We start from the raw sequence: 14,537 nt of genomic DNA on the forward strand, positions 1-14,537 counted from the left end.
CGAATACATACTCAGATAAATAAAAATGGGTACAAAGGAATAAAGTTGGAGTGGACCTATACATATTTTATCTGCTATTAAGTTGGTATAAATCCAAAAGAGAGTATTTAAATTTAGATACAAATTGTAATCACCATGGAACTAATAATATAATAATGTGAAAATATAGTAAAAGAAACAAGAAAATAAATGCTTATTGATGATACATGATGTGGAGCATCTTTTCATGTGCTCATTTGCCATCTGCATGTCTTCTTGGGAGGCACCTGTTAGGTACGGGGGCCATTTATAATTGGCTTGTTTGTTTTCTTATTGTTGATTTTTAAGAGTTTTTAAAATATATTTTAGATAATGATTCTTTATCACATATACTTTAATTCCCAGACAGTGACAAGAAGACCTGCTAAAGTTTGGTCTCAGTCAAATGCAGCTCATCTTTAACTGTTGCCACACTGTCTGCGCCCAGAACCTTCTCAGGGCAGTTTGTCTTAACAAAGTCTTTTTTTTTTAATTATTATTTTTTATTGCATTTTAGGTTTTGGGGTACATGTGAAGAACATGCAAGATTGTTGCATAGGTACACACATGGCAGTGTGGTTTTCTGCCTTCCATCCCCTTGCCTGTATCTGTCATTTCTCCCCATGCTATTTCTTTTCACCTCCCCACCCTCCATCCCTCCCCCATTTCCCCCCAATGGACTACAGTATGTAGTGCTCCCCTCCCTGTGTCCATGTGTTCTCATTGTTCAACACCCGCCTATGAGTGAGAATATGCGGTGTTTGATTTTCTGCTCTTGTGTCAGTTTGCTGAGAATGATGGTTTCCAGGTTCATCCATGTCCCTACAAAGGATGTGAACTCATCGTTTTTGATGGCTGCGTAATATTCCATGGTGTATATGTACCACATTTTCCCTATCCAGTCTATCATCGTTGGGCATTTGGGTTGGTTCTAGGTCTTTGCTATTGTAAACAGTGCTGCTATGAACATTCATGTGCACGTGTCCTTATAGTAGAATGATTTATAATCCTTTGGATATATACCCAGTAATGGGATTGCTGGGTCAAATGGGATTTCTATTTTTAGGTCCTTGAGGAATCGCCACACTGTCTTCCACAATGGTTGAATTAATTTACATTCCCACCAACAGTGTAAAAGTGTTCCTATTTCTCCACATCCTCTCCAGCAGCTGTTGTTTCCAGATTTTTTAATGATCACCATTCTAACTGATGTGATATGGTATCTCAATGTGGTTTTGATTTGCATTTCTCTAATGACCAGTGATGATGAGCATTTTTTCATATGTTTGTTGGCCTCCTATATGTCTTCTTTTGTAAAGTATCTGTTCATATCCTTCGCCCATTTTTGAATGGGCTTGTTTGTTTTTTTCTTGTAGATCTGTTTTAGTTCATTGTAGATTCTGGATATCAGCCCCTTGTCAGATGGGTAGGCTGCAAATATTTTTTCCCATTCTGTTGGCTGCCAATTCACTCTACTGGCTGTTTCTTTTGCCGTGCAGAAGCTGTGGAGTTTGATTAGGTCCCATTTGTCTATTTTGGCTTTTGTTGCCATTGCTTTTGGCATTTTGGTCATGAAGTCCTTGCCTACACCTATGTCCTGAATGGTTTTGCCTAGATTTTCTTCTAAGGTTTTTATGGTATTAGGTCTGATGTTTAAGTCTTTAATCCATCTGGAGTTAATTTTGGTGTAAGGTGTCAGGAAGGGGTCCTGTTTCTGCTTTCTGCACATGGCTAGCCAGTTTTCCCAACACCATTTATTAAACAGGGAGTCCTTTCCCCATTGCTTGTTTTTGTCAGGTTTGTCGAAGATCAGATGGTTGTGGGTATGTTGTATTTCCTCTGAGGCCTCTGTTCTGTTCCATTGGTCTATATCTCTGTTTTGGTACCAGTACCATGCTGTTTTGATTATTGTAGCCTTGTAGTATAGTTTGAAGTCCGGTAGTGTGATCCTTCCTGCTTTGTTCTTTTTGCTTAGAATTGACTTGGCTATGTGGGCTCTCTTTTGGTTCCATATGAAGTTTAAGGTGTTTTTTTTTTCCAGTTCTGTGAAGAAGGTCATTGGTAGCTTGATGGGACTAGCGTTGAATCTGTAAATTACTTTGGGCAGTATGGCCATTTTCACGATGTTGATTCTTCCTAACCATGAACATGGAATGTTTCTCCATCTGTTTGTATCCTCTCTTATTTCGTTGAACAACGGCTTGTAGTTCTCCTTGAAGAGGTCCTTTACGTTCCTTGTTAGTTGTATTCCTAGGTATTTTATTCTCTTTGTAGCAGTTGTGAATGGCAGTTCGTTCTTGATTTGGCTCTCTTTAAGTCTGTTACTGGTGTATAGGAATGCTTGTGATTTTTGCACGTTGATTTTGTATCCTGAGACTTTGCTGAAGTTGTTTATCAGTTTCAGGAGATTTGGGGCTGAGATGATGGGGTCTTCTAGATATACAATCATGTCATCTGCAAATAGAGACAATTTGATTTCCTCCTTTCCAATTTGAATACCCTTTATTTCTTTTTCTTGCCTGATTGCTCTGGCTAGAACTTCCAGTACTATATTGAATAGGAGTGGTGAGAGAGGGCATCCTTGTCTAGTGCCAGATTTCAAAGGGAATGCTTCCAGTTTTTGCCCATTCAGTATGATATTGACTGTTGGTTTGTCGTAAATAGCTTTTATTGTTTTGAGATACGTTCCGTCAATACCTAGTTTATTGAGGGTTTTTAGCATAAAGTGCTGTTGAATTTTGTCAAAGGCCTTCTCTGCATCAATTGAGATAATCATGTGGTTTTTGTCTTTGGTTCTGTTTATGTGGTGAATTACGTTTATGGACTTGCGTATATTGAACCAGCCTTGCATCCCTGGGATGAATTCTACTTGATCATGGTGCATGAGCTTTTTGATATGCTGTTGCAATTGGTTTGCCAGTATTTTATTGAAGATTTTTGCATCTATGTTCATCATGGATATTGGCCTGAAATTTTCTTTTCTTGTTGAGTCTCTGCTGGGTTTTGGTATCAGGATGATGTTTGTCTCATAAAATGATTTGGGAAGGATTCCCTCTTTTTGGATTGTCTGGAATAGTTTCAGAAGGAATGGCATCAGCTCCTCTTTGTATGTCTGGTAAAATTCGGCTGTGAACCCATCTGGACCTGGGCTTTTTTTGGGTGGTAGGATCTTAATTGCTGCCTCGACTTCAGACCTTGTTATTGGTCTATTCAGGGTTTCGGCTTCTCCCGGGTTTAGGCTTGGGAGGATGCAGGTGTCCAGGAATTTATCCATTTCTTCCAGGTTTACTAGTTTATGTGCATAGAGTTGTTTGTAATAATCTCTGATGATGGTTTGGATTTCTGTGGAATCTGTGGTGATATCCCCTTTATCGTTTTTTATTGCTTCAATTTGGTTATTCTATCTTTTCTTTTTAATTAATCTGGCTAGAGGTCTGTCTATTTTGTTGATCTTTTCGAAAAACCAGCTCCTGGATTTGTTGATTTTTTGAAGAGTTTTTTGTGTCTCTATTTCCTTCAGTTCTGCTCTGATCTTAGTTATTTCCTGTCTTTTGCTAGGTTTTGAGTTTTTTTGATCTTGCTCCTCTAGCTCTTTCAATTTTGATGATAGGGTGTCAATTTTAGATCTCTCCTTTCTTCTCATGTGGGCACTCATTGCTATATATTTTCCTCTAGAGACTGCTTTAAATGTGTCCCAGAGATTCTGGTATGTTGTGTCTTCGTTCTCATTGGTTTCGAAGAACATCTTTATTTCTGCCTTCATTTCATTGTTTATCCAGTCAACATTCAAGAGCAAGTTGTTCAGTTTCCATGAAGCTGTGCGGTTCTGAGTTAGTTTCTGCATTCTGAGTTCTAACTCGATTGCACTGTGGTCTGAGAGACTGTTTGTTATGATTTCCGTTCTTTTGCATTTGCTGAGGAGAGATTTATTGCCAATTATGTGGTCAATTTTAGAGTATGTGTGATGTGGTGCTGAGAAGAATGTATATTCTGTGGATTTGGGGTGGAGAGTTCTGTAAATGTCTATTAGGTTTGCTTGTTCCAGGTCTGAGTTCAGGTCCTGGATATCCTTGTTGATTTTCTGTCTGGTTGATCTGTCTAATATTGACAATGGGGTGTTAAAGTCTCCCACTATTATTGTGTGGGAGTCTAAGTCTCTTTGTAAGTCATTAAGAACTTGCCTTATGTATCTGGGTGCTCCTGTATTGGGTGCATATAAATTTAGGATCGTTAGCTCTTCTTGCTGCAGTGATCCTTTTACCATTATGTAATGTCCTTCTTTGTCTCTTTTGATCTTTGTTGCTTTAAAGTCTATTTTATCAGAGATGAGAATTACAACTGCTGCTTTTTTTTTTTTTTTTTTTTTTTTTTGCTCTCCATTTGCTTGGTAGTTCTTCCTCCATCCCTTGATTTTGAGCCTTTGTGTATCCTTGCATGTAAGATGGGTTTCCTGGATACAGCACACTGATGGGTTTTGGCTTTTTATCCAATTTGCCAATTTGTGTCTTTTGATTGGGACATTCAGTCCATTTACATTTAGGGATAGTATTGTTACGTGTGCATTTGATACTGTCATTTTGATGCTAACTGGCTGTTTTGTTGGTTAGTTGATGCAGCTTCTTGATTGTGTTGATGCTCTTTTACCATTTGGTGTGTTTTTGGAGTGGCTGGTACTGGTTGTTTCTTTATATGTGTAGAGCCTCTTTCAGGAGTTCTTGTAGAGCAGGTTTGGTGGTGATGAAATCTCTGAGTGCTTGCTTGTTCACAAAGGATTTTATTTTTCCTTCACTTATGAAGCTTAGTTTGGCTGGATAGGAGATTCTGGGTTGAAAGTTCTTTTCTTTACAGATGTCGAATGTTGGCCCCCAATCTCTTCTGGCTTGTAGGGTTTCTGCTGAGAGATCTGCTGTGAGTCTAATGGGCTTCCCTTTGTGGGTAACCCGACCTTTCTCTCTGGCTGCTCTTAGGATTTTCTCTTTCATTTCAACCCTGGTGAATCTGACAATTATGTGCCTTGGGGTTGCTCTTCTTGAGGAATATCTTTGTGGTGTTCTCTGTATTTCCTGTATTTGAATATTAGTCTGCCTTGCTAGGTTGGGGAAGTTTTCCTGGATAATATCCTGAAGAGTATTTTCCAGCTTGAATTCATTCTCTTCATCACATTCAGGTGCACCTATCAAATGTAGATTAGGTCTTTTCACATAGTCCCACATTTCTTGAAGATTTTGTTCATTCCTTTTTGTGCTTTTTTTCTCTGTTCTTGCCTTCTCTTTTTATTTCATTGAGTTGATCTTCGACCTCTGATATCCTTTCTTCTGCTTGGTCAATTTGGCTGTTGAGGCTTGTGCATGCTTCACGAAGTTCTCGTATTGTGTTTGTCAGCTCCATCAATTCACTTATATTCCTCTCTATTCTATCCATTCTCGTTAGCATTTCGTCCAATCTTTTTTCAAGGTTCCTAGTTTCTTTGCATTGGGTTAGAACATGTTCTTTTAGCTCACTGTAGTTTCTTACTACCCACCTTCTGAAGTCTGATTCTATCATTTCATCACCCTCTTTCTCCATCTGGTCTGGTTCCCTTGCTGGTGAGGAGTTGTGATCCCTTTTAGGAGGAGAGGTGTTCTGGTTTTGGGAGTTTTCATCCTTTTTGCGCTGGTTTCTTCCCATTTTTGTGGGTTTATCCACCTGTTGTCTTTGTAGTTGCTGTCTTTCAGATTGGGTCTCTGAGTGAGCTTCTAGTTCGTGGATGCTGAAGTTACTTCTTTTTTTTTTTTTTAAGCTTTCCTTCTAACAGTCTGGCTCCTCTGCTGTAGGACTGCTGAGGTCCTCTCCAGGCCCTGCTTGCCTGGGGATCACCTGCAGCAGCTGCAGAACAGTAAGTTTCCTCTTCCGCTATCTTTGTCCCAGAAGTATGCTCGCCTACTGTCAGTCTGTTCTCTCCTTTATGAGGCGAGTCTTTGGATCTATGGGGGTCAGGGAGCGACTTGTGGAGACAGTCTATCTTTTATTGGGGCTTAAGTGCTGAGCTGTGAGCTCCGTTGTTCATTCAGAGCTGCTGGGCAGGTACGTTTAGGTCTGCTGCAGCTGAACTCATAAAGCACTTTTTGTTCCCAGGTGCTCTGTCCCGGGGAGTTGGGGCTTTATGAGTTTCTCTTGGCTACTGTCTTTTTTGATTTTTCTTTCAGGTCCGACCCACCCAGATAACAGCATGCCTAGCCACTGCCTGCCTGCAGAGGCTTTGCTGAGCTGCTGTGGGCTCCGCCCAGCTGCCCTGTGCTCTTCCCTGCAGTCCTGTTTATATGGGCATAGTTAGAACTGTCTCGGCAACGCTGGCCCCGCCTCTGTTATGGCAGACTCTCTCTGTTGTGGCAGGCAATGACGGGTTGCCTCGGCGATGGCGGCCCGCCTCTGTAGTGGTGGAGAGTCTTAGTAATGGCGGACGCCCCACCCCCACTGAGCCAGACTGTCCCGGGTTCCACTGCACTTGGTTTGAAGGGCTCAACCCAGAGGGTCTCCAATTACTGTTTTTGTTTTCGTTGTTGTTGGGGGTGGGGGGCTGGGACCAACCGACCCTGATCACCTGGCTCCCTGACTCAGAGTCTTTTCTTTTAAGTTGAAGGACCCTGCGTTCCAGTCACTTGTTGAAAAGGCGCTGGGATCTCCCGCGCTGTGACTCACTGAGTCGGCTCAAACAGCGGAGCTGGCTCCTGGCGGATTTTTGGCCTAGGAATCTCCTGACCTGGCTCGCTATTTCAGATGAATGGGCAACTCTGCCGTCTCAGGGCTCCGATAGCCAGCTAAGAGGGCTCCCAGACCAGTGGCTTTTGTATGGAGAACCACTGCAACAGGGCGTGGTCACAGCAGCCAGCCACGCAGGTGGAATCAGCCCCGCGGGGGGCCAAAACAGCCACACCAGCCGGGACTGCAGTGCTGGCAACCCCTCCGCCTGGGTATCTCCTGGTCTGTGGGCAATAAAAATTCGTCTGGAAATGCGGCGTCCACTCACCCTCTGCGCTTTCACTGGGAGCTGAAGTCCTGAGCTGTTCTTAGGTGGCCATCTTCCCCGGGAGTCTCTTTAAAACACGACAAAGTCTTAATAAAGGCATACCTGAGACTGGGAAGAAAAAGAGTTTAATGGACTCACAGTTGCACATGGCTGGGGAGGCCTCACCATCATGGCAGAAGGCAAGGAGGAGCAAGTCATGTCTTACATAGATGGCAGCAGGCAAAGAGAGAGATTGTCCAGGAAACTCCCTTTTTTAAAACCATCAGATCTTATGATACTCTATCACTATCATGAGAACAGTGCAGGAAAGACCTGCCCCCATAATTCAATTGTTTCCCACTGGGTTCCTCTCACCATATGTGGGAATTGTAGGAGTTACAATTCAAGATGAGATTTGGGTAGGGACACAAACTATATCATTCCAAACCGTTTCATATCATTCCACCTGTGGCCTCTCCAAAATCTCATGTCCTCACATTTCAAAACCAATTATATCTTCACAACAGTACCCTAAAGTCTTAACTCATTTCAGCATAAACTCAAAAATCCACAGTCCAAAGTCTCATCCAAGTTAAGGCAAGTCCCTTCTGCCTATGAGCCTGTAAAATTAAAAGCAGGTTAGTTCTTAGATACAATGGGGGTACATGCACTGGGTAAATAAGATTGTTTCAAATGAGAGAAATTGGCCAAAACAAAAAGGCTACAGGCTCCCACAAGTCCAAAATCTGACAGGGCAGTCAAATATTAACTCCAAAATTATTTCTTTTGACTCCATGTCTCAAGTCCAGGTCATGCTGATGCAAGAGGTGGGCTTCTACAGCCTTGGGCAGCCTGCCCCTGTGGCTTTGCAGGTCACAGCCCCCTCCCAGCTGCTTTCACAGGCTAGTGTTGAGGGCAGCTTTTCCAGGCAAATGGTGCAAGCTGTTGATGTATCTACCATTCTGGGAGCTGGAGGATGGTCGCCCTCTTCTCAGAGCTCTACTAGGTTGTGCCCCAGTAGGGACTCTGTGTGGAGACTCTGACCCCACATGACCCAGCAGACATTATTCTTGAGCACCCTGCCCCTGCAGCAAACTTCTGCCTGGGCATTGAAGCATTTCCATACATCTTCTTAAATCTAGGCAGAAGTTCCCAAACTTCAATTCTTGACTCCTGTGCACTCGTAGACTCAACACCATGTGGAAGCTGCTAAGGCTTGGGGCTTGCACCCTCTGAATCCTGGGTCCCAGCTCTACATTGGCCCTTTTCAGTCAGGGCTGGAGCACCTGGGATGCAGGGTACAAAGTCCCCCAAGTCCCTAGACTGCACACAGCACAGGGATACAAAAATTAGCTGGACCTGGCCCGCAGAACAATGTTTTCCTCCTATGCCTCTGGGCCTGTGATGGGAGGGGCTGCCATAAAGACCTTTGATGTGCCTTGATGACATTTTTCCCATTGTCTTGGAGATTAACATTCAGCTCCTTATTACTTATGCAAATTTCTGTAGTGTCTTCCTCAGAAAATGGGACTTTATTTTCTTTCACATTATCAGGCTGCAAATTTTTCAAACTTTTATGCTCTGCTTCTCTCCTCAAACTGAATTCCTTTAACAGCATCCAAATTACATCTTGAGTGCTTGATGTTTCGAAATTTCTTCTGCCAGATACCCTAAATTATCTCTCGCAAGTTCAAAGTTCCACAAATCTCTAGGGAAGGGGGAAAATGCTTCTGGTCTCCTTGCTAAAACATAACAAGAGTCACCTTTGCACTAGTTCCTAACAAGTTCCTCATCTCCATCTGAGACCACCTCAGTCTGGACCTTATTGTTCATATCACTATCAGCATTTTTGTCAAAGCCATTCCACAAGTCTCTAGGAAGTTCCAAACTTTCCCACATTTTTCTGTCTCTTTTGAGCTCTCTGAACTGTTCCAGCCTCGGCCTGTTACCCAGTTCCAAAGTTGCTTTCACATTTTCAGGTATCTTTTCAGCAGTGCCTGACTCTCTTGGGCCCAATTTACTGTATTTGTCCATTTTCATGCTGCTGAAAAAGATATACACAACACTGGGAAGAAAAAGAAGTTTAATGGACTTATAGTTCCACATGGCTATGGAGGCCTCAAAATCATGGCAGAAGGTAAGAAGGAGCAAGTCACATCTTACATGGATGGTAGCAGGCAAAGAGAGAGCTTGTCCAGGAAACTCCCACTTTTAAAATCATTGGATCTCATGAGACTCATTCACTATGACAAGAACAGTGGAAGAAAGACCTGCCCCCATAATTCAATCACCTCCCACCAGATTCCTCCCATGAAACATGGATATTGTGGGAATTACACTTCAAGATGAGATTTAGGTGGAGACACAGCCAAACCATATCACCAAGAGTGTGTAACATGGAAGTGTAGTGGGGAGTATAATGTGCCACTTGCACAGGTCTGTCACTGCTTATCCAGGATCAAGACCAAGTAAGGAATTTGCAAACCATTTTTCTTTTCTTTTCTTTCTTTCTTTACTTTTAATTTTAGTTGCAGGAAGTTACATGTGCAGGCCTATTATGTGGATATATTGCATAGTGCTGGGGTTTGAGCTTCTGTTGAACTCATCACCCAAATAGTGAACACAGTACTCCACAGATAACCTTTCAACCCAGGGTCCCTGTTTCCCTCCCCTCTTTTAGAATCCTCAGTGTCTATTGGTCCTGTCTTTACATCCATGTGTACCCATTGTCTAGCTCCCACTTATAAGTGAGAACATGCAGTATTTGATTTTCTGTTTCTGCATTAATTCACTTAGTATAAAGTCTTCCAGCTGTATCCATGTTGCTGCAAAGGACATTATTTCATTCTTTTTTATGGCTGCATAGTATTCCATGACATATACACACCACATTTTCTTCATCCAGTCCACCATGGATGGGCACCTTGATTGATTCCGTGACTTTGCTATTGTGCATAGTGCTATGATAAACCAACAAGTGCAGGTGTGTTTTGGGGTAGAATAATTTATTTTCCTTTGAGTAGATGACCAGTAATAGGATTGCTAGGTCAAATTGCACTTCTATTTTCAGTTATTTGAGAAATTTCCAAACTGCTTTCTGCAGGGCCCAAACTAATTTACATTTCCACTGGCAGTATATAATACATTTCCACCAGTAGTATATAATACATTTACATTTCCACCAGTAGAATATAATACTCTTTTCACTACATCCTCACCAGCATCTCTTATTTTTTTGGCTTTTTATTAATAACCATTCTGACTGGTGTGAGATATCTCATTGCTGTTTTGATTTGCATTTCTCTGATTATTAGGGATGTTGAGCATATTTTAATGTTTTCTGGCTCTTTGTACGTATAGACCACTTTTATGGTTACATTGAGAAGTGTCTGCGGTAGCTCTCAGTAGGAAGCAAGCAATGGAGTGTGCACACAGAAGAATCTTTGTGGTTCTAATTTGCAGGCAAATCCCCTTCTAGCAGCATGGGGAGCCTCCACATTGTAACCTAATCTAGAGGTGTGTTAAGCATTAACACGGCAAGGCTTAATCTGCAGGGGGGATTCCCCAGCATGTTGAAGGCTAAACCCTGGGGAAATTGCATATGAGCTCCAGCTGGAAAACACATATAGGAGATGAACAAGTTTATCTTTGTAAACTCTGTTTACAAACAAGGTGCATTTGTTCTCCACACAGTTTGTCTTTGCCACTGGCACTTGAGGAATCCAATTTCAACTTTAGAATGACAACTTTGAGTTACCCCCAAAATTGTATATTGTCTCTTGCCAGGTTTCTTCCTTTTAAGGCAATGTCCTTGGCTCAGAATGGTAGAACTGTGACACATTCATTCACTCAAAAACATATTCTAAGATTTATTGGATGAGCTCTATGGTTCTGGATATGTACAAAGAGCATACAAAATTTAATTAGACATTCTCTCTACACCCCAAAGTCATCTGATAATACAGAGAAACCAATAATGTTAGTATTGCCACGAAATACATCAAGTCTTTTCTGATTCCTCATAACTCTTCTGATGCTATTGCTGATAGTAGCTTGTGAGCTGGGCTTAGAAACTGATCAAAATTTCAGCTGAGAGAAATTACAATCCAGTTAAGCCTGATGAAACAATAGTAAAGGCCTTCAAAGACAGGAAAGTGGAGGAAGTGTGAGGAAAGGACAAGTTATTCAATTTTACTAAAACACAGACTATGAATAGAGTGTGAGGGAAATCCATCAAGGAAAGTAAACTGGGATCAAATCAGACAGGTCCAAAAATGTCAAACTATGGAAGTTATAACAGTGACCTGGGTATATGGGAGTAAGCCCAGCAGACACAACTTCCTGTCCTCATGGAGCTCACATTCTAGTGGAGGGACAGGGTATCTTAGGGAAACCAGTTGAGATGAGGGGCATAGAAAACACAGTGGTGACCATAGCTGTTGCCTACTCTGTGGTGTGCAGAGTGTTAAGCATTTTGCATATGGTATACCAAACTTTCACAGAAGGTTTTAACTGCAGGATTAAAATAAGGAAACCGAAGCTTAGAAAGGCTGGTGACTTACCCAAGAGTATACTGATCACTGGACCAAAATCCAGATTCATGTCTCTCTGGCACAACAGCCCACATCATTTTACTCCAGGATGGATGAGAGAGAGAGAGAGAGAGAGAGAGAGAGAAAGAGAGAGAGAGAGAGAGAGAGAGAGAGAGGAGAGGACAAGAAGCAAGAAGCTGGGAAAGTAGGTGGATTTCTACTCTTAAGAATCCAAGAGAAAACTGGTGAAATTTGGTTGCATTTCTACTGTTAAGAACCCAGGAGAAAAATAAGATGAACTCATATGAAATGAAAAAGAAAGGGTGGCCATGGCTGATGGGATGGAGATAAGATTTAGTGACTAACTGAAAAATAATATGGAGTACTTAGAGACAAGCCTATGGAGTGATCCTGGGAAAACGGGCGAATGAATGAATTGAATCAGGAAAGAAATAGAAAATTTCTACAGATGTGGGTGCTGAGGGAGATTCAACAAGTTCATCTAGTCAATATTTGTTATTTGCTTATTTAACAAATACATAACGGAGCATGCCACATGCCAGGCACTGATTGGACACCAAGAACAAACCCAGAGTAAGAGCCGCTCTCCTCAGGCTTGTGTTCTTATGAGATGGGCCACTGAAACTGTAATCACACTAAAAAATGCATGACAAACTGGGACAAGGTGCAACAGCAGGGATTTCCCAGCCATTTTGCACACTAGATTCACCCGATTCCTATGTCCCACCACTTCAGAGTGCATGGTTTAAGTGTTCTGGGAGTGGCCTGAGCTTTGGAAGTCTCAGAACCACTCTTGGTGATTCTAATATGCAGACGAGTAGACAACAGCAGAACGGAGTGGTTGTGACTTGGACCATATGTCCTGAAATCAGAAAATATTTACTATCTAACCCTTTATGGAAAAATTTTGCTGACCCCTGCTCTGAAGGAAAAGAATATGGTCTCAGAGAGCATATAACAAAGCAATAGGAGCTAGCGTGAGTGGAGGGTTGCTATTGGGAGACTCCTTTGATATTTCAGTTTGTGTAGGAAAGTTGTCTGGGAGAAGAGGAAGATAAGAGCACTACAGGCAGAAGTAACAGCAGGAGCAAAAGTCTTGTTCCAGTTGTCTGTTGCTATTGAATGGACCAGCCACAAAACTTAGTGGCTCGAAGTAACACTCAGTTTAGGATTCTCTTTCACAATTCCAGGGACTAAGGGGCGGGTTCCCTGAGGCAGTTCTTACTCATAGCCTCTCTTGTAGTTGCAGTCAGAACAGCAGCTGAGGCTAGATTCATCTTGAAGTCTTCTTCCCTTCCTGTCTCGAGAATGATGTCACTGTAAGCTCCACCTTCAGCTTGGCTGTGGACTGACAGAAACACCTACCCGTGGAAGACCTCACCACATGTTTGTGTTCTCACCATGTGGTGGCTGGATTTCAAGAGTTAGTCTCTCAAGAGAACCAAGTGGAAGCTGTGTTGTTCTTTGTGATCTTTGTAAGTCATTGAGCATAGCATCTGTGGTAAGCATAGGACTACTCAGATTCAAGGGAGGGGGCATAGGCCTGTGTCTGCTTAGGAGGCTTGTCAATGTCACGTTCTAAGAAGGGCCTGTGTGCTGGGACCTACTGTGGTCCACTTTGGAAAATACTATTTGCCGCAAACACAAAGAAGCATGGAATGCTTCAGTATCTCAAAGGAAGAATATGTGGGAGAGATGAGGCTAAAGAGATGGTGAGTCCAGATGAGGACTGTTTGCCCATGTGAAGAATAGGAATTTAATGAATTTTGATAATGCCAGTATTCAATACACTGGTGAGGCTATTGGCACAAACTGGAGACAGACAACTTGGGTTCAAATCCCACCTCTGCCATTTACTTACTGTGTGATGTTGAAAGTTATGTAATCCCTCTTCGCCTTGATTTCCTTATCTGTAAAATGAAAGCAGTTGTTCTTTTCTCTTCTTTTTTAGTTTTGACTAAGCTGTGTCTTTTAAAATTTTACTTCAAGTTCTGGAATACATGTACAATACATGCAAGTTAGTTACATCGGTATACATGTGCCATGGTGGTTTGCTAGACCTATCAACCCGTCATCTTCTCTCAGAATAAGCTTGATGCCTTTCTTGCACTCTGCACAGGGGTTGCAGGCAACTGAACTCCTTGTTTCCTTCATTCTAGATTTTTAATACTGTTGCCCAAGGACTGGACCAGCATCCCATGTCACTATCACATTTTCTGCCTTAGAACACAGTGTGGCTCCTGCAGGGGGAGAAGTGCTAAAGATTTGACATCAGCATTACCTGGTGGGCTGTGCAGAAGAGCTTCCTCACGTTCCCCAGCCCACCACAGATTCTCAAGTCCTTTCTCCTGTAAGAGCTCCGAGCCTAGACAGTTTGCTCAGTCATCTCTCCAGATCAGGCTCTATTGAGCACCTGCCAGGCCCTCAGCCTGCAAGAGGTGGAGCTCCCTGCCTCAAATCACATTTTTTTTTTCTGGCTAACTCCTTCTTATGTCTCAAGACTAAGCTCGGGCAGCACTTTACTATGATTCTTTTTCTAACTCTTTCCCTGCTCTATCCCCATAGTATACCACTTCCATTTTTGTCAAAACCAGGACCTCCTCGGCAATTTGTGGAGCAAAATGAAAAGGTGGGTTTCCTTGCTCAAAATCATCAAGAATTTCAAAGTAGCAGTCGTAGAGCATTACATCCAGCACGGGGCCCTTCCAAGTGCTGGATACAGCAGGACTGCATGAGTCACAGGCCCAGGAAGTCAGCCCTGGTCCAAACACTTACCAGGCTACACTCTAATTGTCTGCATCCCTGACTGCTTCTGCCATTAAACTAGAAGCCAAGTTAGGGAAAGGACAACCTCTTCATATCTCTGCTACGTAGCACCAGCAATCTTGAAGAAATTTACATGAATACACTAACTGATAACAACACCAAAAACACACTAATAACAAAGACAATTGGAAAAGAGGATAAAAGAGGCACCTCTG

The sequence above is a fragment of the Saimiri boliviensis genome, chromosome 4 (genome assembly GCF_048565385.1).
Source record: "Saimiri boliviensis isolate mSaiBol1 chromosome 4, mSaiBol1.pri, whole genome shotgun sequence".
NCBI classification, from domain to species: Eukaryota; Metazoa; Chordata; class Mammalia; order Primates; family Cebidae; genus Saimiri; species Saimiri boliviensis.